The sequence below is a fragment of the Oryzias latipes genome, chromosome 18 (assembly GCF_002234675.1).
Source record: "Oryzias latipes chromosome 18, ASM223467v1".
In the NCBI taxonomy this organism is placed as follows: domain Eukaryota; kingdom Metazoa; phylum Chordata; class Actinopteri; order Beloniformes; family Adrianichthyidae; genus Oryzias; species Oryzias latipes.
The window spans coordinates 9,243,648-9,269,445 of NC_019876.2; the positions used below are offsets into that span (position 1 = coordinate 9,243,648).

General features: G+C 41.4%; 1 protein-coding gene across 13 annotated transcripts in view; it reads right to left on the bottom strand.

Annotated features, from left to right (window-relative positions):
• Positions 1–25,798, bottom strand: part of LOC101165348 (adhesion G protein-coupled receptor L3) — a 315,502-nt gene that overhangs the window by 272,776 nt on the left and 16,928 nt on the right. For all 13 annotated transcript variants that reach the window (XM_023948941.1, XM_023948944.1, XM_023948940.1 and 10 more), the window contains exon 2: positions 1,114–1,186. The gene's annotated coding sequence lies outside the window, so the exon portion shown is untranslated. The remainder of the gene's footprint in view (positions 1–1,113; positions 1,187–25,798) is intronic.

The window sequence follows — 25,798 nt, forward strand, 5'->3', positions numbered from 1 at the left end:
TGGTCAATGTATCGCAAAGTTGCACACACTTATAAAGTACAGGTGTTGCTGTTGTATGGTATGGTGGTGTATGGCACACTACAGTCTTTAGTAAGATCCGAATACTGGTTCCTAACAGACCGCGTACAGATGTCACGCGCACAGGCTGTCCAGGTGATAGATAAGTGCCTGTGGGATGCTAATACAAACTACACTCTGGTTGTCTAATTTGCTCATTTTTGACAGTCAGGCGACAAGGCAAGAAGAAAAAACTCATGCCATGAACACCACTTATGAGCGCCTTGTGCAGTCCGCAGGATGTGATGAAAAATCTGCCTGCCCTTCACCTACTTCACCATTACGTGTTGTTTAATTGTTCGATACGCTATGACCTGTCGCTCGCACAATGTCCACAGAAAAAAACGTGCAAGAACATTTTCTCTCCACAGGGTCCCCAAGTGGTCTACGACCTTGATGTTTCAGGCGTGTCACACGCAGCTCGGATCTACCCGTAAGGGCTATAGCCTAAGGGGTGGGGGAGGTATCTGGAGGCAAACCCATCCTCCACTGCGTCCACCTGTAAACTCTGGAGGATAAACAATCTCCCTAATTGAATTCTATCCAGCCTCACCCCAGGAGGCGGTGAAGGAGGGGGGCAGCTGCAGAGAGGAGCCGGATGAGAACACACCACGTTCTCGCTGGTCCAGACAGGCGGGCGATGCTGGGGACGCGGCATCGCACTCCAGGCGTGGAGAAACCGACGCCAGCTGCGGCCCTCGCATGATTACAGCGAAAACATCATTTGCATCAGAGAATGAAATCCAAACACGCTCCGTCAATACGTACGGGTGACAAACATAAGAAGGGGAGCGAAAAAATAAAAGCTCCTTGTCGCTCACTGCAGAAATTAAAGACTTACCAGAAGTGTCGCGGGGAAATTAACATACGAAGATGCTATCACGATTCACTTCCATAAACATCTACTCCACAGAAAGAACAAGCCCGACTGACTCACATGAATGCTCCTTATTACTGTGCTGTGTAAATGGGGGGGTGGCAGATCTTGTACACACACAATCTGGGAAGTGTTGACGCTCTCAGGTCTGTTTAATAGAAGTGGATATGATACAATACCTTTTAGCGAGTGGGATTAGAAATCCTGGGGGTGGAGAGGGTCACATTCAAGATAAGAGAGGCGAGCTCCTTCCTGGAAGAGGAACAAGAGAACGGGTTAGGAGTCTGCTGCAACAGTTCAAACGTCCCAAAAAAAGTCGCGCTTCAGAATATGAAGTTGGCGGCCTTTACCTGTAGATGACCAGAATTAATTCTTTAACACCAGAGATGTCAACTGTAAATCTCCGACCATTTAGGGGGTCACTGATTCACGGATGTTTGTATCGGCTTTGAGCCGTGTTGCGACACTCAGAATCCATTGGAATTAACCTCGTTATCGGTTTAAGAGTTACGATATAGTTGAAAGAATGTCAACACTGGAGCTAAAGCTCCGATGTTAAAGGGTTAACCACCTGACTCCCACTACGGTCAACATTTTCTTTAAATGCACGAAAAATTACAATTTCAAGAGCCCCACCCCCGTCACATTTGCAGAAGAAAACGTCAGAAAACTGCAGAAGAAACACAATTACATTGTTTCCATTAAATCATTAATGCGAATAAATACAAAGCAAGTCGCGTGATAAGTCATTAAAAACACAGCTATGGATGAAAACAATACTTTGATTTACAGCAGATACATTGAAATTTCTGTCACGGTACTAGCGCTCATCATCATCTGTCAAAGGAGACGTTGACGTCCATTCAGGGCGAGCACCTTAGACGTGGCTACGGATGAAGCGATTTATGGAAATGATGGTTGGTGATTTTACAGAGGAGCTGTGGATCCAACAATTCCACATGACACGCTCAACCTTTGACGAGCTGTGTGACGCTGTGGGACCTCTAGTGGCGCCCGCTGGGCAGAACCCAAGGCTGCCAGTTCCCACCAAGAAGCGCCATGCCACCCGTTTGTTGGTCACTCATCTGGTTCAAAAGAACTGTTTCCATCGCAGTTTTGCGAAATATGTCAATTTTGATCTCATCTGTAGATACCAATGACTGTATTTGAAAACTGGACTAAGTGACTGACACCCCTCCCCCAACCCAGTGTTCCAAACAGGAAGTACCCGCTGGTTCCAAAAAGCCAAAACCCCACAGACTTCTATTGACAAATATATAGCTTTCATTTAGTCGTTCTATTTGTCAGGATATTTTATTCAACTTATAAATTGACAGATCAAATGCCTCAATAAAAGTACGTGTTGCCTGTTGGCCCCCATACCCCAAGTTTGATTGACAGATTTTGTTTACCCCCTCTCTCAGGTGGTAGGGGAGTGGCCTTCCAACAACCTCACTACTGATTGTGGTTGAGTGGTTGCCATAGAAACGTTGACTCAGACTGACTGGGACCGATCACTGGCTCCAATGTGGGGGCGTCCGTATTCCAAGCTGCATTGCAAAGTTAGTCATTTTCTATGGATGGTGTCACTCTCGCTTTTGAAGACGTTCCGGTGTAGATATGTCCTCTACAGAGGACACATTGTTTTTTATGAAAGATAAATTAAAAACACTGATTTCCTTTTGCACCAACGGCGCAGACGGCTTTCATTTTTGGGTGTCCTCTGGGTCAGCCATCATCGAGCCACACCTTCATGAATTTTTCAACTGTTTTTTCCCCCGCTCCCCCCGGCAGGGACTGGAAGCGCCATTCAGGTCACATCGGCTTTTTTAATGGCTGATTTATGAAAGCCCCCGCAGAGGCTGGGCGATGGGCTCGCAGGACAAAAGAGCCTGTTTTAAACTGCATTAACACACCGCAGTAAATATCCCATACAACTTTAGCATTTTGATGATCCCCCCCCACACACACACACAAACACACACATCACATTTCGCCCCCCCCCCCCCCCCCCCCCCCATCTCATCTCCTCCTTTTTTTTTTAACGTCCTGGTCTCAACCCTTTCGTCAGGCCTTCCAAACATTCACCTGACATGGGAGCACAACGGCGGAGTGTTTACCTTCAATTAGAGCAGAATTAATGAGGAACTCGATAGGTAAACTAACTTTGTTCAGGGATACAAAAAAAAAAAGATGAATTTCTTCTTTACTTTTACTGATAAAAAAGGAGACAAAGAAAATCTTTTTCTGATTAGAAGTGCCGTAACACGATTTCTAATCAAATCCAGAATTCAATCCAAACACTGATGAGCACCAGATCTCCTGTGATGAAGGTGTCTAAAGCAGGTTATGGTCTGGAATAAAGAGCTTGAATTTAAAAGGACTCTTCGGTAGGACTGTGTTTGCTTTGTTAATGAGGCAGATGTTTGAGTGACTTTGAGGACTTTACAGTCCTACACTCCAATCATCCTTTGATCTATTGTAAAAGCATTTCCTGTGGTCTTTTAATTATGAACACGTCTTTTTTTTTTAATTCATTCATCTTCTAAACCCGTTTTTGTCTCTTTCGGGGTCATGGGGACGATGGCAGTCTATCGCAGGGCCACAATCACACACCCATGCACTGTCATGTTCACCCCCAGGGACAATTTACAGTAACACTTTAACCTATGAAGCATGTTTTTGGACGGTGGGAGGAAGCCAGAGTCCCCGGTTAAAACCTGTGCTGCACAGTGGGGCAGTGGTTAGCGCTCTTGCCTCACAGCAAGGGCCCCCCAGTTCAAGTCCAGGCTGTGGGACTTAAAACAGAAAACCAGCGGGGGACCTTTCTGTGTGGAGTTAGCATGTTCTCCATGTGCATGTTTTGGTCGTGTGTGTGTTTTCTTTGCAAAAATTAAAAAAGAAAACAGTTATTTTCTAGGACATAGTTTCTACAGAGCGGCAGTAGTTCATTTGAAATTTTCTCTGAGTTGTGAGCGGGATGAACAAGAGAACAACCACTCCCCGTTGCTGAGAGCTCTCTGTTTACATGCTCTCATGCTAGCTAGGAGCTCCACTTTACCCCCAACCTTACAATTTCGGTGTAACAAAAACATGAAACCCTCAAGACTCCTTGTTGCTGAAAGCTCTCTGTAGAAAGGAAGCAGGAAGCAACATCAGAACACGATCTTTTTCAACTGACATATTTTGCTTAAGTCATAGTTTACTTTAAAAATGTCCTCCATTGTCAAAAAAATTGCTACAATAAAATCTTAAAAACACAATTTTTTATGCTTTTCATCATAGGGGTTTGGCCAAAACTGCAAAACAATCATAATTTGATCAAATGTTAATTTATTTGTATAAATATCCATTTGAAACCAATTTTATTTGGAAACCAAAAATATTTTTTCAGGATATAAACTAAATTAATTTAATTTTTGCAATAAAAATGCAACTTTTTGACCTAAACAAACAATACATTTTTTATTTTATTTGCTAAATTAGTCCATTGTCGATCACAATTTCAAAATTAAATAGTTCAAAAGTATATTTTTTTAGTAAAATTGAAAAAAACAATTGGAATTTGGAGGACAATTTGGTTAGTTTTAGCAGATATTGTACAAGTAAGCCAACAAATACGTTCGGCTTTCCAACAAAGTAGCGCTTCATGAAATCTGCTATTCATTATGTCTGATGGAACGTAAGACTTTGGCAGCCAAATACAGATGCGACAGGTCAATTCTGCCGAAAAGCTGATACGAGTTGGGTCAACGGAGCATCTGCCAGTTCTTCAGCAAGGCCCACGAGCGCTGGAAAGGAAGACGCTCGCACCATATTGCAGCGCAAACTGCAGAAACGAGTAGGAAAAAATAGCTTGTTCCCTCAAAACAACAGCGTTCCCTTTATGTCACGGGCTGTAGAACAGACGTTTTGACGGTTTGCAGCTGTAACATATCTCTGATTCCAGCCTTGTACCTGCTGCCGCTCTCCCTGGCAGCTGACGGTATCAAAGCCAAACATATTGCTCTCTGGTAATCAGTGGTGTTAATGCTCTGGCAAAGGAGGAAGATGGCGCTTCCAAAATATCTTCAAAGAGTTATGGGCCAACTCCGGGCGCCCAAGACGGCCTCCAACGAGGATGACTTGGACGCTCATAGCTACGATGAGCCATGGAAGTTGACACACTGGGCACCAGAGTCCCAACCCGACATCACTAGGGGGAAGCCGCAAAGCAACAAGCTAAAAGCTTATTAGGTATCAGATCAATACAGGGATTTTTAACATTTTTATACAAATAAACACTTAAAAGCTATGTACACACCAGGCATGTGATGTGTGTTCAAGAGATTGCTGAACGTGGGAATCAGCATACAGGCTGTCATTACCTGATATTACCAGATTACACCTTGAATAACTGGCACTACAGAAAAATATAGTTAGGATTATCAAAAACGTATCAGATAAAGGTATCTGCCATTTTGACAAATAGAACGACAGAGTAACAGCTATTTGTTTCTCAATAGAAGTGTATGGTATTTTGGCTTTTTGGAGCCAGCGAGTACTTCCTGTTTGGAAAGCAATGGGGGAGGGGTCACTCAGTCCAGTCCAAATGAGCCTCAAAACTTTTTTTTTTTTTTTTATGAAAAGGAATCAGTCACTCTGCTTATCATGCTGCATAAAAAGTTGTTCTATTTGCACATCTCACTCGGACATTTTCCAGATTTTTTCCTTTCTTTTAATTCAAAAGCATCCTTAAAGGCCATTTGAAATAACAGGGAGCTAAAGGTTTGCAAGTTTTGTTAAGTACAGACCTGCTGAGTCTCCATCATGAGACCGAACTCCGAGTGGGATTAATTTTACATCATGTCGTTAACTTTTCACTGACTGCTTAAGATATGCGGCCACTTAAAGAAGGGTGGTGGGGGTGGTGGTGGGGGGATGGAAGACTTTTTCTCTGAATGCCGAGTTAAGTCGTACTGGATCACGGCGCTCAAAGTGAATGATCGTCCATTGGCGGAGTGGATGAGTGTGAGAGGAGGAGGCACTTTGTGCAGCAGCTCAATGGCGGTAATGCACAGAAAATTGGCCCTTTTCTATATTGCTCTAAATGCTGCACTACCCTTTCTATACCCCCCACCCCCACCCACCCCTCATCGTCGACCGGAGCGCATTGGAAATTACAAAGTGATAAAACACAGCATGACTATCCAGTTTTTCTGCTGCCGTGAAGTTGCACACAAATTTGATTTCACACTCCAAATGTGATTCATTGTGGGTACAGCGTGCAGGAGTTCGCTGAGCGGCTGCGCAGAGGAGGGCCCCCCGTCTGCGACTGCTTTGGGACTGTTAAAAACACAAAACTTTACCAAGGTTTAATTATCTCATTTCTAGTCTAAATATCTCAGCACAATCAAAATCCTCCTGGCTACCAAAGACAATAAATCGTCTAATCTTTTTTTTTTTTTTTTAATCCTCCAAAGAAATTACAATACCAAGAGCCCGACCCCTTCATATTTAGTAACATTGAAAAGCCCCAAATGTCCGTAGATACCAAAAGGAGTTCATGCAGTGGAACGCAGAGAATTGGAGATATTCAGGTCTAGAAATGTCCTCTACAGATAACACATTTGCATTACTGCTAGTCTGGCCCAAACGAACTTCCTATTAGAGTTTCAGTAAAAAGACAGTAATAAATCTCAAATCATGCTGAGCCATTTTATTTTGAAAAACATTTTTATTTTAAGCAAAATCTTGAATAAAACAAGTTTTACATTTACTTATCTTGTTTAAAAAAACAGACTTGCACGATTTTAAGACAAATGTATCTCAAAATGTTTAATTCTGATCTTCCTTTGAAATGATTATGGCCTGGAAGTAAAAATAGTTGGAATGCTGTGGCACTTTAAATATAGTATAAAAATGATCTACTTCAGATGTATAAAACTCTTCTTTTGAGCAGAATACACTTATTTTAAGACATATGAAGATCAGAGTAACAGACCCAAAAATGAGTGTTCATAGTTCATATCTAGACTGAAGGTTGTCCTAAAAGGGAAGGGCATCACAACACAAGAAGAATTCTACTAGAAGCGTTGGAAATTTCCAAGAAACTGTGTGCAATAATGCTCACTAGATTGGTGATCATGGACCACAATGTATTGATCTAAACGACCATCAGAGCATACTGGACTCATAAAGGTAAAATGTTGGTATTTATTGGGTTTTTACTTCGGCAAATGGGTGATATTTGGCGCATAAGAACATAGATAGTCCCGCACCATATAGTCTTTTAAGGGCTAGGGAGTAGTAAGGGAATTCGGACATAACCCAAGTGTGGAAGAGGACTTCCCACAATCCCTTGCCCTGTTCCTACTACCCAGTAAAGTATGAGAGGAATGACAATATTTCCTAAATCTAGATCAACTATAGCTCAGATTAAGTGCAATAACAAAGTAAACAAGTCTGCAATTTACCAGTTTCTGGATTAAACCTTTTTTTTTAAACAGTGGTAATTTGTTGAAACATTAACCCAGTTTCAGTTGAGCTTTAGCTGTCAGACAGATGGTTGAGTGTTTAACGGTAGACTACTTTTGCACTAACTGATCTCCATCGCCAACCCTTCGAACAACTACTAAACAAGGTCAATCATCATACCTCCACCACCGTGCCTGACAGCTTTTATGAAATATGAGCGTCTGTATGTTTTGTTTGGCTTCATCCTCAATTGTGGGAGCAGCTGTAGAAGTCTTGAGGGTTTCACTTTTCATAAAGCCTCTCTCCCTAAATAGATTAATTAATCTAGATAGGCTGTATAATCCTTCCCAGGTTAATGTCTCTGGCACCGTGTTGCCACATAACAAACAAGCAAAGCTTCTGCCAAACCCAAACCAGTGGTGGTCAAATCTCTTAGTTAATCAGGCACATGTGGCTGAAGAATCCAATCCTCCTCCGTTAGCTTTCTGTTACCACGCCTTTTTGGTTATGAGTCAGATTTGACCCATATTATCCTCTGCCATAAAATTCACTAAAGCCATCATTTATCATCCCCATAATTTTTTCAGTTTTTGACTATTTCATTGGGCCTCTTTATCCATGAAAATTCTTAGTTTCAATGTTTTGGTCTGGGCCTGTTGACCTTTTTTCACCATTTCCCTCAATTTTGAAAAAAAAAAAAAAGAATGCTGTGTTACATTACTATCACAGACATAACACATCATTATTTAGCAACAACAGTACCATTATGATATTGTGGTTAGTTTTAACCTATATGGATCGGTTTCAAAAAAAGGACAGCAGAATAGATTTGAACAAAAATATAGATTTGTAAAGATAAACGACAACCACTCAATTTTGTTGAGGTAAAAGTTAAGTTTAGTACTTTTAAAACTAAAAATGGGTCATTGTCGACCCTGTGACAAGAGGACAGCTGATGATGAAGCAAAAATGGTGCCACATTAGAACTGTTAGCCACATTGGAACCGTCAGCCACATTGGAAGCGATAGCCACGGTAGGAGTGTTAGCCACATTAGAAGTGCTGGCCAAGTTAAGTGTTAGCCACATTACAAGTGTTAGGCACAATAGAACCATTAGCCACGTTTGGAGCGTTATCCACAATAGAAGCGTTAGCCACATTAGAAGCATTAGCCACGTGGAAGGGTTAGCCACGGTAGGAGTGTAAGCCATGTTAGAAGTGTTAGCAACCTTAGAAACGTTACCTATATTAGAAATATTAGCTACATTAAAAGCATTAGCTATTTTAGAAGTGTTAGCCACCTGAAAATTGCAAGTGAGGTCCGTGGATTCACAGTACAGGTGTGTCCAAATTGGAGGGCTGCGTTCTACTTGGGCTGCATTTGTAGGCTACTTACGTCACAGCTCCGCGAAAAGTGCTGTCCAAATTCAACAACCCCTACAAATGCGGCCAACAAGTACGGCCTTCTTTTACCTGATTTCAAGGATTGGTCTGGTGTATCCTTCTATTGTGAAGCGGGACCCGAAGTTGGAGATAATTATACCTGTTTTTACATTTACACCTCCAGGATCAAATAAGTCGGGAAATTTTTGAGCTCCATGCATAGTTCACTGCTCCTCTCTGTTCGGGACACACGATTGCTAGACAACAGGACATTCGCCGATGTAACCGCTGGAATTATCTAAAGGCTAGACGCATCCAAATTCACAGCCATTAACACCCGCCCTACTCGCTCCACAAAGGACACAGCCAACGTCGCCCGGGAATGCAGTGGCCATGGAAGGATGCAGCCCTCAAATTTGGACACACCCAGATGAGGGATTTCAAAACTTGTTTGCTACACATATAAAAAAGATACTACTAAAACAGATGTTATTGTGACTACACTAACTCCAAACCTTGTTGGCAAAAGAATAAAAATGAAAAATATGACACCGCTACTCGTAACTAACATGACAATAACACCAAAACAGTTGTAAAAAGTAGAAATGACATTTTGACACAGTGCCATAAACCTTTAAAAACCCTCAGTAAGCACAGCCAGCATCGGTATAAGGTGCATTGTTTTTTTGAAAATAAGCTTTTTAAGAGTGCTATGCAGTGCAGAAAATACAATAGTTTGAATAATTTAGCTTGTAGGTGTTGAAGAACTTGAGGTTGGCAGTTTATCAGAGAAGTACAGAAGCCAGATTTCGGCTAAAAATAAATTCCTCTGACCTGTAAGGGGATATGAACACATTTACGTCAGATAGAAAGTGCAGTTTTGGGGAATTTTAGTGTATTTTGAGTATAACCGGGAGGCAGAAAGACGAACAAGCCCCACTGCAAAGTGATTCATGACTAAATCAAGATGAAGTCTGCATGCACCATCTGTTTTTCTGCAATCTGTCCTTGCTTTGCTCCTCCATAAGCTGTTTTTTTAAGGTAGACAACAAATCCTGATGTAGATTAGTGTGGCATCATTTCGGCAAACTGTAAAGACTGTTTTTTTATTTTCTACCCAGAAAAGAAGGAGTTGTGTTTTTAATCTTGAAGTAAAATAACATTTCCTGCCGCTGCCGCCTGTTCTATCACCGCGCATCTCAACAACCTGCTAGCTGTACAAAAGCAACACGGAGGAAGCGGCGGATGTTCTCGCTGCGGCTTCTGTGCGTCTGATCCAAGTTGACAGCCTTTGGTGTGTCTTTATAAAAAAGCGTTTACTGAAGCACAGTGCCGCGGCCCGCTGAAAGCTCATCAAAGAGTGGCTTATTTTATCAGCCAAGTGGAAAATGTGCTGAGGAGAGGGGAAGGGGGGACGGGTGGGGGGGGGGGGGTGCAGTGGCGAGTGGGAAGTCGGCGAGAGCAACTAAGCCATTGTGCCCGCCGCTGACCCAAACAGCCGCAGTACAGTCGGTGCAGATGCTTACAACAAAAAAAAGCCTTAATCGGCGGCGTGGGCCTCGAAATTAAATGACCCCGCAGTTGCGACACGGGGGGACTGACAAGCTGGGGCGGCGGGCGCCAGAGACACGGCTAATGAACGGGAAACACATTCGCAACTGTGCCAACATTAGTACGAAGCGGCGGAAGTTATTCAGGTTTATGGAATGACAAATTTCGCAAAAAGCTGCTGACCTCACCAACTTTTCTTTTATTTTGACTAAAACAATTAAAGGGCCTATATCTAGGGAGTTAATTCAGTCTCAATAATCAGAAATGCACACAACCTGTTTCACAAATACACACGCTCTGATTCACCACTGTAATTTTACGCAAACGTGCAATATAAATTTGGAAATGCACACGTTGTGTTTCACAAATGCACACCCTGTGTTTCAAATACACACACGTTGTGTTTCACAAATGCAAAATCCATTTTTCAGAAATTAACAATACATTTTCAGAAATGCACAATAGATTCTTCACAAACATCACTTGTAATATGAACTCAGAGATCGTGCAAATTTTAGAATGTGCTTTCACAAACCTGGTCTCATTTGTGAATCTCCCCACATCTGTGCTTGTTTCTATGATGAATATTGAGACTCCTTTCACGCTGCAGGTCAACTAATGTCACCATTGGCTAATGAATCTGTCAATCAAACTCATCAGCAAAGCAGGCGTGCTAACTTTCAGCCAATCGAATGGCCCCTTGGACTTTCTCCAGCTTTCACACTGATGTCAGAACTGAAGGTGCACGACACACAAGCATGGCGGAAAAGTTTTAAAGTCCAGGAAATGCAAAGCTCCCTAGTTAGGAGTAACAAAATCAAATCATACATTACAATTAAAATCAGTGTTGTAACTCTATTCTAACTTTAGGGGTAACGCAACAGGACAGTTGGAGGCTGGCTCCACCCTCAAGCCAGATTTGAAGAATGAAAAAAAAGGGGGGGGGGGGGTGCATTGATCCGTCATTGACAGGAAGGTTGGGTTAAGGTAACGTAGTCACGCTGTGTCTATAATATGGAGAGTGGTACAAAGTGATGCCAGTTTCTCCACAGAACTTTCTGTGGAAGTTGAAGATTTTTCTCCTCCACCTTCTCATGATCCGGACCCAAGGGAACCGGTGTCTGAGTGCTTGAAGGACGCCAGCAGCATAGCTAACAAGGATATAGTATTGGCAAACTATCCCGAGTGAAACATTCATTGCAAATCCCATCACCAGGACACAGTTTGCTGGATTCGATGCCAACTGCGTTCAACCACTGTTTCCTTGCTTCCAAGTCCACTGGAATGTTGCACAAGCCAGTAATTTTTGACGGCCGAAGGCAATAAACCTTTGAGCCATGCTAAAGCTAACACACTAACAACCGACCGGTATAGAAACAAAGATGGGCGGGGCTTTTTGTCACCTGTGTGTAAGGGTAGAGAAAGTCTAAGGGCCCATTCGATTGGCTGAAAGTGAGCACGCCTGCTTTGCTGATGAGTTTGATTGACAGATTCCTTACAGTAGTGAAACATTTGTAAAAAACAGGTTGTGTGCATTTCTGATTATTGAGACTGAATTAACTCCATATATATCATGCTTTTCTTAACCTTTCAAAGTAAACTATATTACTATAAATTATATTATATTTCTTTTTGGCACACTAAAGAACGATATTTTAAAAGGAAATATGAGTTATTTTCGCAGCTCCTTTTCCTACAAGGACGTTTTACGTTTCAATTGCTGAGGCTCCGCCTTTCGCTCCATGTGGGTGCCACCCATTTCATGACGTCAACCTGGAGTTGGCGTCGGCCGCGTGTCTGCGTTTCGCCCAAGAAAAAAACAACTTACAGATTTTTGCAAAGATGGATGTGCAAATAAAACAAAGGCGTTATAGTGATCACCTCAAACCCAGTGGAAAAAGTGGGCGTGTGTGTGTGTTAGCCTGGGGGCGGTGCTAGCAACGCAGACTCTTCCTGGAAGGGGCTGTTCTTCAATTTCTGGTGTCACTGTGTGAGAATACTCTTATTTTTTGTGAATTGGGAGGGACTGGCACTTAAAGATGCATGAATGAATGAATGAATGAAAGGGGAGAAATGAACATTATAATACACTTAAAAGCCAAAAAATGTTGATTTTTCAACGTATATGCCCTTTAGAAGCCGTTCTAAAAGAGGAAATTTCTTCTTATATCATACATATCCTATTTTATCTTTATGTCCAGACTTCTTTAGAGAATTGAATTTTTTTCCAGTGTGCATTTACTCCACTTTTTTGTCATTGTCTTCACAATATCTGTCCTCAGTGTATCATGTTGTTCATAAAGCCTTTTTGGGAGACGTGATGTGGCTCCTCCGCCATACTAAGAAGTCATTTTGATTTATTTTTAGTCCTACATTAAGTTTTTCTGATCTCAAGAAGTTAAAGGATTTTTACCCATTTTAATAAGAATGTCCTTATTTCTTAATCCTGGGCTTATTTTGAGAAAAAGCTTGAAATTTGTTTGAATTAGTGACTGTCTTAAATCCAGGCTTTAAATCTTTGCACAGCATCTCTTAGGATGAGAAATATCATAAAGAAAAAAAAAAGAGTAGCAGCAAATGGGAACAATTCATCTCAGCATCCGAGTGTGGCAAATAAACGGAGCCTCTGGACCTGAAGAGGGACTCTAGCAAATTAAACCCCGATGCTATAATCACTCCATCACAGCCCGTCGGAATCGGCTCACTTGGAGAAAAAAGAACACCACCTGAAGTCGAGGGGATCCGTTTGGGATGCGCGAGCGGTAACCCTTTCCCCGAGGGTCGCATTAAATTCAGCAAAGCTGATAACAATTGACTGAGATTGCTGGCAACTGGTTGAAAATGAAGTATAGCTCTGGATCTGTATTCTGATGAACTTCTGCTTTCCTCATCACTGCTTTCACACGTCTGTGTTCTGCCCAGTTATCTGGATGCAGCCGCCTCGAATGGAATACATGTTCTGGAACACACGGTCTATAATGGATAATGAGATGAAAGATGGTTGGAACATAAAAGGTTTCCTGTACAATTACTCCTAATTGGTCTTAATTAGAAAGAATAAAACCCTGGGATGTGAGTCTTGGTTTCTCTTAAGCCTTAGTCACACCAACCTATCCGGGGGTTGACTTGCAGCTTTTTGGGTACAGAGAAGTGGCCGTGTGTCCTGTAGCTGCTTTCAGGTTCCTATGGACACCTCAAGGGACATCATGAAAATGGAATGTACGATTGTTGTGCGTGTGGTATCGTAAAGTCTACGTAAGGCTAATAGAAGTTGCACACACGTATGATGTACAGTTGACGATGTCGTACAGTGTCCCTGCGCCACAGTCTAGTCGTTAGTAAGCTGTACTGACCACACACCATTGCCGCACGAACCGGGTGGGTAGGTGATATGTCATTGCCTGTAGGATGCCCACAGGATACCCACGCAAACTACACTCTGATCGTCTAACATCTAGAATTCAGGGTGCATACACCGTTTGCGCATTTATCACGCAAAGAGTGTGCAGAATTTGAAGGAGTCCAAAAAAATAAAAAATCCAAATGATCGTGAATGACCTATCACATCACCCTTACTTACCCTACATGTTGTATGAGTGTTCGCTACGGCCATTGACTGTATATGAGAACTGGACAGAGTGTGTGTGACATTGCCCATAGAATTTGGCTTAACCAAATTATGTCAGTCCAGTCACCAGTTTTTGGCTATACGGCTGCCGCCATGTTGGAGCCAGACATCGTCAGTAAGCGGTGATTGGTCTGAGTCAGTCTGAGTTAACATTTCTAATGCAACCACTCTCCCCAATCAGGAGTGAACCTAATAAACCACATACTTTTATCAAAGCACCTGATTGCTCAGTTTGTAACTTAAATAACTTGCAATAAAGAAAACAACCCTTATCAAGTGATAAGGGTTCCAGAAAAATGTCATTAGCTAAATAAAAAAATAAGATGTTTTAAGTGTCAATGTGGGGTTTTGAAAACTTTAAATGCTGTTTTGATGCCCCTCAAACCAAAACGCTTTACTTTTTCCCCCCTAATACAATCATCGATTTTCCAAACCTGCCGAATCCTTTTCAGGGTCGTAGGACTGCTGGAGCCTATCCTAGCAACTGTTGGGTACAGGTCACCCTTCCGTCATAGGGCCACACACACACACTCATACATTCACACTTAGCAATGCATGAAAAATATTCTTAGGAAAGAAACAACATGGCTGACATTTTTGGAAATCTCAGGGCCATAAAGAAATCATATTTATCACCATCACAATGGCCAACCTTCACTAAAGACACAAAAGTCAATTGAGGGGAAAATTGCTCGTGTGACACTAGCCAGACTCGACACCGCAGGCTTTTCACTAGCGTGCGCATTACACGCACAAATAGCCGTTAAGCGTTTTTTTTCCTTGATGGCTTAGCTGTGCGCTCTCCGTCAGTGTTACCGGTGCAAGGCCGCAGAGAGACGCCCTCAGGGACACGAGGAGGAGAGGACGCGCTTGAGCGCCGCAACACGTCAAGGAGGATTGCCGTTGTCGCCGGGTCATGCATTACATGCATTTAGTGTTTTCACAGAGCGTCAGGTTGCATGAAAATAGTTTGAGAAGCAATGTCGGCTGAATTATTCATGAGCTGCCAAACGGCAAATGGTCTGTTTTTTAACCGAAATACCAGATCAGGCAGACAGATTGGAGGGTTTGGGATGAGTCGAAATGCCAAATGCAAGTGAGATTTGTTGTGTTGCAAACTGACTTAAAAAAACAATACTTATGTTCAACCCTGTAAAGTCCATTTCATCTGGAAATCAAACATTTATAAGATATTGACAGTATCAATTATATTAGTTTAAGATACAAAATTATTAACCTTAGTATTTAGGAAAAAAGCCTCTTATTCACTCACTGTGTCAAATTTGATCCAAACATTTTTAAAACGATGAAACTGAATTAAAAAGAATTCATTAACAATTAATTAATTAATTTACTTTGCAAATTATTCTATACAGCCAATAGTGTTTTAAAAAAAGAGAAACAATGGATGAGTTATTCTCAACAAAAAGTCTTGAAAAAACTAACAAAGCAAGAGTGTTTTCAAGATATCATGTAAAGCAGGAAAGGCCCCTCTACTGCCCCTAGTGGACTGAAAATGAACTACAGACCAGAGAGCACGGACCACTTTTAATAAGTGTTTTTGTGTGTTTTGAGTTTTTGTGATGAATCGGAGGAATCACGTGAGAAAATCTGCAAATACGTGAAACCGTGAATAAGCGTATAGAGTTTAAAAAAATTAAAAAGTAACCAACAATATTTGCAACAACTAATTTCAGCTTTTGGGGGAAAACAAATCCGTAAATAATTGATTTAGCAAGTTGCAGAAAACTGCAAATTACCACTGAAATTTCCCAAAGGGAAGAGCCAGCATCTTCAAGATCTATTTTATCTTAAATGAATAATCAATCCTTAAAGAGCTGCTGAGGAATTTATCCGCTTAATTGAGGCAGCCTTTAGGAGAAAAAAAAAAAAGTCAAACATCGTTTCCTTCTGAGGAAAACTCTGGCTTCCTGCAAAATAAAAATCTGCAACCGATTGGCGGCATGGATCAAGTTACCGGTCATTTACTCTTGAATCCTGTTTCCATGTGTAAGCGTGTGCACTCTTGCTGCCCTTACCCCCCACTACCACCCCTCTGACACATTTTTGCACCAAACGACCTTCCCCACTGCAAGACCTTCAAGATATTTTACCAGGTTTTAAGTAGTTTAAAGTCACTGTATTTTCCGCAATATAGGGCGCACTTGCACAATTCCAAGGCACACCTTCAATGAATGGTCTATTTTCAAAATGTTGTTATATATAAGGTGCGTTAAAAGAGTCAGAGATATGTCCATCAGTCAGACTTTATTATCTACGCTCACAGTAACTCTAGTACTCATTTGTGACATGCTACACATTAGCCAAGTTAGAACCGTTAGCCACCTTAGCATAATCACAATAACTGTAACTCCTTACGTTGTTTTGAAATGTTAAAAAAAAACCTAACACCACTATATCAAATGTTACTGTGATTAGGCTAACTCACAACCACAGTACAACACGTTAGCGACTTTAGCATATTCACAATGTCTGTAAGTCCAAACCTGCTTAGTAACGCGTAAAAAAAGACAGTCCGACACCACTGCAGGTTAGCTACAAAAGTGCATCAACTTTAACACCGAAACTTGTTTGCAACTTGCAAATTGCAAATAAAAAACTGATACCGCTAAAACACATTTTGCTGTGACTAGGCTAACTCCCAAACTTGTTTGTAACATGTTAAAAAATAAAATCACTGTCTGACACCGCTACACGTTTCCCGAATTAGTGTATTCATATTAACTGTAACTCCCAACCTTCTTAGTAACACATAAAAAAACCACAGTACAACATCACTAAATGTTAGCCAAATTAGCATATCCACAACACCTGTAACTCCCAACCTTGTTTACATGTGAAAAAAAAACTAATACCACTAGAATAAGTGTTAGTAGCACGTAAAAAAAGAAACACAGTCCAACACCGCTACATGTTAGTGATGTTAGCGTATTCACAATAACTACCAAACTTCTTAGTAACACATAAAAAACACAGTCCGATACCACTAAAAAAAACATTACTGTGACTACGCTAACTCAAAACTTTGTTAACGCATAGCAAACACAGTCCAACACCGCTACATGTTAGCGATGTTAGCGTATTCACAATAACTACCAAACTTCTTAGTAACACATAAAAAACACAGTCCGATACCACTAAAAAAAACATTACTGTGACTACGCTAACTCAAAACTTTGTTAACGCATAGCAAACACAGCCCAACACCGCTACATATTAGCCACAGTAGCATATTCACAAAATCTGTAACTTCCAACCTAGCCTGCAACACATAAAAAACAGACTGACACTGCTAAACCAACATTACAGTGACAACTCTAACTTCTAATCTTGTTAGGAACATGTAAAAAAACACAGTCCGACACCGATTTATTTCACAAATACAAATTCACAAATACCCAACCTTGTCTGGAGCTTATTAAAAAAAAAAAAAAAACGACTGACATTTTGACAGAACGCCATGTCTCAAAAACGCTTCAACATCAGTACCAGAATTAATCCATATTTAAACCGCTTCGGCTTAAAAGAATTTTTTGAAAAAAAAAGAAAAAAAGATTACTTTTTAATGCGTCTTTTTGTTTCCTGCTTTTAGGCGTGTTTGTGTGCGTAATCACACATTTGAGGGTCGGTATTGAGCAGGGAGGCAACTCTGGAGTGTCTCGGCACCCAAGGCGCCAAGGACATGGCTTGACAGGTGTGTGTAAAGCGTCCATGGGTCTGCAGGACGGCAGCAGGCAGCAGCACAATGCGCCCATTCAGGCCCGAAAGCAGACAAGCGAGATATCACAGGCCCCCCGCCGGGAGGGGCCGGTCATCTCGGGGCACATCAACCTTTCACTGCCAACTATAAAGAAAGACATAACTATGACTGCATCAGCAGTCATGGACAGCCTGACCTCAAGCAGGGAAGATGTCTACCGATGTGGGACGGATTGAGGTCGTCGATGACTGCCGACGGGTTCTGTTTTTTTTTTTAATGAAGCGCCCTGTTGGAGCTAAAAAGATGTCAAGCATGCTTTAAAAAACTGATGCAAGGTTTGCTTTGCAAGACCTGAATTGCTACAGTATTTTTTCTTCAAGTCATTTCCAGAAAAGATAGGAAATCCCAACAAGCAAATAGGGGCTGTTTGATTAATTTCCAATTTGCCATTTCCCCTTTTGTTTAAAAGGATGAACAAAGTGGCCATTCAAAGTAAGTAATTCTTCTTATTATCTCTGAAATTAATAACCTGTGTGAGGTAAAAAAAGTCTTTCTTCCAGCAATTTTGTGTAATGAACTCACAAGTCAAGCACACGGCAGCTGCATGCTAATTTCAAACAGGGCGCAACGAAAACACGCAGAGATGAGCTCCGGTGGCGTGCGATCTGATGCCAGAAAGTGACAGATAATGGTCCCTATATGGAAGAATTACTGCATTCTTTAACGGATACCCGATGAGAGCTTGCAAAAACATGAACACCGCCACTTTCATAATCGAGTTTCTGTCAAATACACCGACTGTATACAACAACTGGACTGAATGCGTGCAACGTCACCCATTGAAAATGGCTTACTTTCAAATCCAACAACATGAAGGCAATTTTTGGTCTAGAATTTATCGGTACGCAGTGATTGGGCCAAGTCAATCTGAGTCAACAATTCTATAGACACCACTGTTGCCAACCAGGAGTGAGCTCGTTGGAAGGCCACACCTCTACCACTTAAGTGCGGGCCGCACAAAATCTATCAAACGTTTTAAACAATCAATGTAGGGACCAGCAATTACCACCTACTTTTATTGAGGCATCTGATTGGTCTGTTTATGTAAGCGATAAAGCCCAACTCTTAGGAATCACGGTTCCCGGCTCCGCGTCATCTATTAATTTTGGATGATAGACACCTCGAAGGGCATTACCCCGCCTATACCATGGTCAATAAATATAAAATCACATATCAATCCTTTAATGTTGTTATTTTTAGCCTCAAATCAGTTTTCACAAGAAGCTATTTGATACGCCGTGTGTCGCATTGCCATGGTAAAAGCTACCGAGCCCACATCAACCTCGCTCTGCTGGAGCGGAGGAAAGTTGCATATAAGCTGCACGTCAAACATGAGATAAAGCAGCATTTTAGAGGGAATCAATAGATTAAACTGAAACTTTTCTGTGAGTTTTTTTTTTTTTTGGACCAGTTGATATAGCTAAAGTTCAAAGGAACAAATTGTCCTAGAAACAAGTCCTAGATCCTTTTTATTGCGAAAAAATATCCCGCATTAACTCTAATCAATAAATGTGGATCAACAAACAAACAATTAATTAATTAATAATACAATTATGGACATCCGTCCCATATCAAGCAGGAAGATATCCATGACAGAAAGACGGGCAACAAACTATTTGAAATTAAAGGCAATGTTACAAGTTAATGGTAAAGTTGTATAGAGATCCTGGCATGTCAGTCAAAGAGACATTTGAAGCACAGACATCTTTTCTACCGTCTTGCTGTTGTGATCAACTATGGAACAATGTATGTCCGCCTTTGATGCTCTTTAAAAGCAACGCTATGGAAAGACTGACTTTTTTTTTAAATCAACCTGGAACTCTCAAAGTTTTACCGCCTGACTCGTTGAAAGTCAAAATGAGATCAAAGGGCGTTGTTTCTTTAAGACGCAGTGCCTTTCCTGTGGGAATTCCTTCTGCTGTTCTTTCCAGTTTGACAATATCAGCGAGATAACCTTAACCTAGATCCACTGCTGCCACGCACGCGGCACAGCAGAGGTCTTCTCCGCTGCTACCTCCAGAGTCCCAAAGCACCACGCCCGCTAAATCACATTTACTGAAGCATATTTAACATGTAGCCCTGAGGAACATCAAAAGAAAGACTAGCTGCTTTAAATCACGGAGGGACAAACTTCTGTCTTTTAAGGCTATTAAAAAATGTGGCAGGACTTACCAGAACAACTGGAACGGAAATGGGGAAAAATGGTTGACTATACTTTTGCTATTCAAGCAATTGTGTATGCTTGTATATATCCCGCTTTTCTATCTTGTTTAAGGCCTTAAGCGCTTTACACTCCTATTCACCCATACATTCACACACAGGCACCAACCTATAACCACCAGGAGCAATTTGCAAGCACAAACTTTGAAGAAACAGAGGATGTAACCCTTGTGCTATCCTAGGCACTTTAACGTTGGGAGTTGGGTCATATAGACCCACTAGACAGTGCTCTGAACCTTTTTTCTTCAATGATTTGTGATCTTCACTGGTGTCCATGGATTACCACACCTTTTTTGAAAGCAAGGGTGTTGCCAACTTCTCCGCTCCAGACTGGTCCACGGAGTTAAATTAAGCCTTGTTTCCAATGAGCACAATGGTCTGGTCCGGTCCGGTTTAGAATGGTCCAAGCAATTCAGGTGAGCATTTCTACTCAAAGTTGGACTGTCACAGCGCATGCGGGGTGAAGCTAACAACAAAAATTGATTGAATGTTGTTTGAGAGAAGATTTTAGGTGGCAAAAAGGAAAACAGCCACTTTCTTTATGCTTTCTTTTGTCATAATGACCTTCAATCAACAGGTTTCAACAGCAGCTCCATCCTAGCCGGTTCGTTCCATTTTTCTTTGGACCTACAACCAACGGCGGCCCAAAAATGGTCCGCCTTAATGGGTCCATTTTAAAATAGAAATGCTCAAAATAGCAGACTGGACCGCTCAGTGGAAACAAGGCATCAGAGAACTAAAAGAAAAGAGGCTGTCCTAAGATTATCAGGAAATTCATATACCCACCCTTCACCTGAGGTCATGACCTCCAGGCTGTAAAGGAGTTGATAGAGCCATAGATGGATAATGCAAAAATATAGTTCTTTCACGGTGTGGCCATTGGATAGGGTCAGTCTCCCGGGGTCGGCTATTTTTCCGTACTGAGCAGAGCCAGCTGTGGGGATTTGAACATCTGGTCAGGTAGTAGACATCTTGAAGTGCTGAAAATGATGGCTAAAGGAGGAAAAAGTCTAGACGTGCTTGCTGCGGGATCGCTAACCCCTATGACACACAGCTGGAAGTTGGAGGATGGATGCAAAGATGGATGAACAGATTACTGTAACTCAACGTTTGGTATTTTACACTAGCCGGCATTATGGGCTAGGGACAGGAAATTGGAGGATGGATATTTCATTGTTCTTGCATCATCTTTAGTTGGTGCATTAACGTTGCAAAAGAAAACCATTGACCTGTTCATGCACCTTTTTTTCCCTCCAAGTCTACCTTTGGTAATGTTGTCAGTAAAGCTTCTTTATGTCATTACCTTTAGTTTTTATACCATCTAGCATCTACTATTTTAACCCTTTAAAGCCTGAACTTTAGTTCCTTGAACTACCGTAACTCTTCAACCGTTTACGCAACTAACGTAATATTAACGTAATCTGACGCCGAGAAAAGCAGCTTTGTGGCGATATGCAACAACAAAATTAATGACGCTAACAACGACAACAATGGAGGCCATTAAGCAGCTCATTTCTTTCCGCTAAGCTTCTAGTACTTTCTATATACAAGTCATCTAATGTTGTTTGAGAGAAGACAAATACATCCGCTTTCTTGGACCTCCAGCCAATCAATGGGTTTCAACAGTAGCTCCACCCTAGCCGGTTCGTTCCATTTTTCCATGGACCAACAACCAACGGGGGCCCAAAAATGGTATGATTCAGTCCAGCTTAATGGGTCCACTTTATGATCGAAACGCTTAAAATACCCGACTGGACCGCTCACTGGAAACGAGGCTTATAAGACACGGCTGTACTCCCTTTAAGATGACTCTCCATAGACAAAACCCAAAGCACCCATATGGGTCAGACCATGCTCATATGACTTTAGCTTGATAAAATATATATGTTTTAAAACCTTTTTTTCACAGTACTGTTTTTTTCTTGTAACCTAAAACAGTTTCAGGAGATTATTTGATACCTTTAGCATGTTTTTGATGCAAAGACTCCAACAGTATGGTAAAAGACGTGCAGAGGCAGATCCCGGCAGTAGTTTCTTATGCAAAGCCAATTCTCACATCTGCTGGTGTAACTGTGAGAAAAAAAAGTGTGGTTATGAGTGCTACAAAAAAAAGAAAAAGATAGATATGTGAAACAGGTTGTTGAATGAAATCAAAAACGACTGATCCATTTTTCGTCTGGAGTCAAATCAAAGGAGTTGAAGAGGGCAGGAACCCCACAGGGTACTGAGGGCAATCAACTTGGCTGTCACTCTTGATAGCCTGGTGAAGTGGCAGTTCGCCAAAATAAAAGTCCACAAATACAGACTTTTGAAGCCCTGGTGAAATACTACAGACCTCTTGGATGGTTGGTCAAATTTGGCCCTAAAAACCGCAAAAATAGTGCGACAAATTCCTTCCTCTTTCCTGGTCTGCTGAATTTTACGAATATTTTCTTAACTAGACAAGACGCCTGGATTGATAAACACACACTCATTCTATTACAAGTAAACAAGAACAAAAAAAGATAAAGGGGTTTTGGTTGTTTCCTCGCAGTGCAGTTACACAGACGGCTGGAAAAACGGTCTCTCCCCCTCTTTAAGGCCTCCATAGATGCAGAAAAAATCAATGCATAAAAAGCACTTAATTCCTGCTCACTTTCTACTACTTCTGCCAGTGTAATTAAACGTAGCTTCTACAGACGTTCTGATATAGATTTTCCCCATCAGTCTGTCTTGGATTTTTCCAATTCTCTCCAGTGAAAGATTTCTGTTTTGATAGTTTAGTCATATTTTGAGATAAACGTGAAAAAAAACGACAATGCAACAAATGTATTTGGTATAGCAAGAAACGATCCCTAGAAAACATAAACCAAAGATTTTTAGCTGCTAATAATGAAGTTCCAGTGAACACAAACCTTAATACTGTAGTTCCTTAAATGGCCACCAGAGGCTGGTGTCAGAAGAAAGAAAAAATTCCATTGATTTCAAAGTTAAAAATTCTCATTTTATCCCAAAATATAAATAAACATGATGTGTTCTGGTGGCAGTTGTAACCGAGAAGCTGCAGTTACATTTTTTAATTGCTGCGCGGTGGCCACAGAGGTTTTCAAAAAAACGTCAAATTGGTCCGCAACTTGTCGACTTTTTTTGACATCGGTCAGTGGCCGTCTTTAGGAGGTTGTGCGGTGGCAGTCCAGCGACAGGCGGGGGGTTGGAAGGCAGCAATGCGATAATTGACTGATAGGAGGCTCTCCAAGGTCCCCAGAATTGTCTGATGATTGGCCAATTCCAGACTGCTACCCTCCAGCCACCCTCCTATACCCGAGCTGCTGTCCCACTGCCACCGTCCTATTGTTAGAAATTGTACCATAGCAGCGCAGTCCAAATGGGGAGACAGCATTGATGCTGCACAAAGCTCATCATGGCGTTGACAGCACTGCGGAGACTCTGATACCCGTGTCTTGACTAATTGCTGTGGATGCTGAGAACAATACGAAGAAGACATGTCTATAAATTTGTAAATTGACAGGATTATATTGTAATGTGTGTTCAAAATCTGAGTTGCAAATGACCAATTTGGAATGGACATTTACACATTGTCCAATCAGAGCAGCTGATGGCCAGCAATCTGGCTGTGGCCGCCTGATTTCATAAAGGCGTAATCCCCGCCTAACTGCCGCCGTCTACATTCATCACCGGTAGCTAATCTTAAAAAATTCTGCCGATAGATCTTCGTCGCGCAGTGCCAGTTGTAAATGTGAACGCAGCATAAATCTGCACATATTTAGAAGAGTGTTTCTTTTTTTTATTGACAGGTGGGTGTACCCAACATGACTCAAACTTTTTGGGTATTAATTGAAGTCAATAGGCCTAACTCCTCCCCTCCAGATTCCAGTGGGTGGAGTCATCGATATTTATGCTGACATTTCCCACCTTCTTTTATCAGTTTTGTTCAGCAAAAACTACAAAGTCCTGCTGAGCTCCATTGGTCCACCTTTTTCATTAAGGCAACACAAAAAAGGTGTAAATCCTTTTTTACACCACTGAAAGCTGCAGCGTCCACCACTGATAACACCAGCTGAGAAACATAAATTAGCAAATTACCGGTGTGGCTTGGCTGCATCCGAGCTGTTGGATCCATTATTTCTGCTCTGCTGCAATTGGAAAAGGCCTCTCCAGCTGTGTCCGACATGGCGCTGGCTAAGGCGGGGGGAGGCTTACCACTGACCAAAAACCAAAACAAGACCACGGGACATACCTTGTATGACAACAGCAGTGCTGCTGTCAAAAAAGTAAAACAAAAAAGCTCAATAATCTATTAAGGGTAAAACAATCCTTCTTTTGAGATGGAAGCTGGGTTCAAGAAAAAGTGGAACAAAGTGATTCTTGTTGTCTACACCAATCAATAATGAGCTGCTCATTAGCAGAACTTAACATAGAACAGAGGAAGAAAAAGGAATGAAAAAAGGAAAAAAAACGTGTGTGGTGCTGAAATGAAACCAGGATAACAGATCAGCTCCTGCATTCCACTGACATCTAACAAAGCAATGACTACTTCATTAATCATTATAGGCAGAAATTCCATGAAGCATTGACCTACACTGACCAGAATGAGCTCATTGTGGAGTGGCACAGTTCAGGTTTTATATTGTCCTAGTAGAGCTAGCATTTCAATGTGCTGAGCTCTATGTGAACATGACTTTTAGCTCCATTTATTATGTATGAGCGGGTTAAAAGGGGTCCACGAGAAGATTATAAAAGCTTAACATTTTGATGAGTTTAATCTAGCCATCTATCTTTGCATGCATAGAGCGGTAAACCAATTACAATGAGGCAATAAACGAACAAAATAACATTTACGTCTCCATAGAAGCTCTAAAAAAAGAAAACATTTGTTGGTTGAACGTAATAAAACGATTATTCACACCCAAATCAATACAGCAACTCCCAACGTTGTTGGAACAAAAAAAAGCGAGCCCCACTTTGGGTGTCAAATCCCTCTGAGCCCCTAAGATGCTTAGAAAACCATCATATCAGTCATATTATCCTTTGATCTGTTTGATAGGTCTATGGAGTTTTGTGTTAAGTACTTGTCCTGACACCACCGTCTGTATTTTCCAGGCTAGGGGCAGGCACAAGCAGGAGACTAGTTTGTATTTTTTTATGTGACTCTTTTACCTATTCGTCCATCTGTCTGGTCGTCCATCCTTACGTTTTCTGTCTTTTGTGTTTCATTTTTGTGAATTTGTTTTGTAATTTTTCTTTCTTTGGTTAATTTGGGAGGGGAATTTACGGCATTTACAGGGCATTGACACCCCCCCCCCCACCCCCATCTCTATATGAACCAAAGAATCACATGACTTGATCTTCTTGGGTCATATTAACTAGAATTGTAGAAATTAATAATTGCAGTTTGTCCCCAGCCACAATTATACTACACCAAAATCTTTCATGTATTGGAATAGAGTTCATGAGATTTGCACAGCTTTAACATTTGACACCAAACCTCTTCAGACGGTAAGAACATCCGCTCGTTTCGGGTAGCGACAGTCCAGTGTGAACACCATTGCTGTGTGTGTTTTCAAGCCTGTCCGTTTCCTTAACGGACATAACATTCCCGGTGTGAAGGTAGCATAACAACTTGAACACAGAAGAGTCTTAAACAGAAGAAAACGCTACTACCCAGAATGCAAGGCTTTTGCCAGCCTAATGTTTACAGTCTAAACACATTACAACTGAGTTGAGTTGGCATTAAATGGTTACGTTGGTGCATGAACATCATTTCCTATTGTTGAAGTGTCATATGTTAGATTTAAGTTGATGTCAAGAACTTCCAATTGGGTTTTTTTGACTGGGTTTGGTCCAAA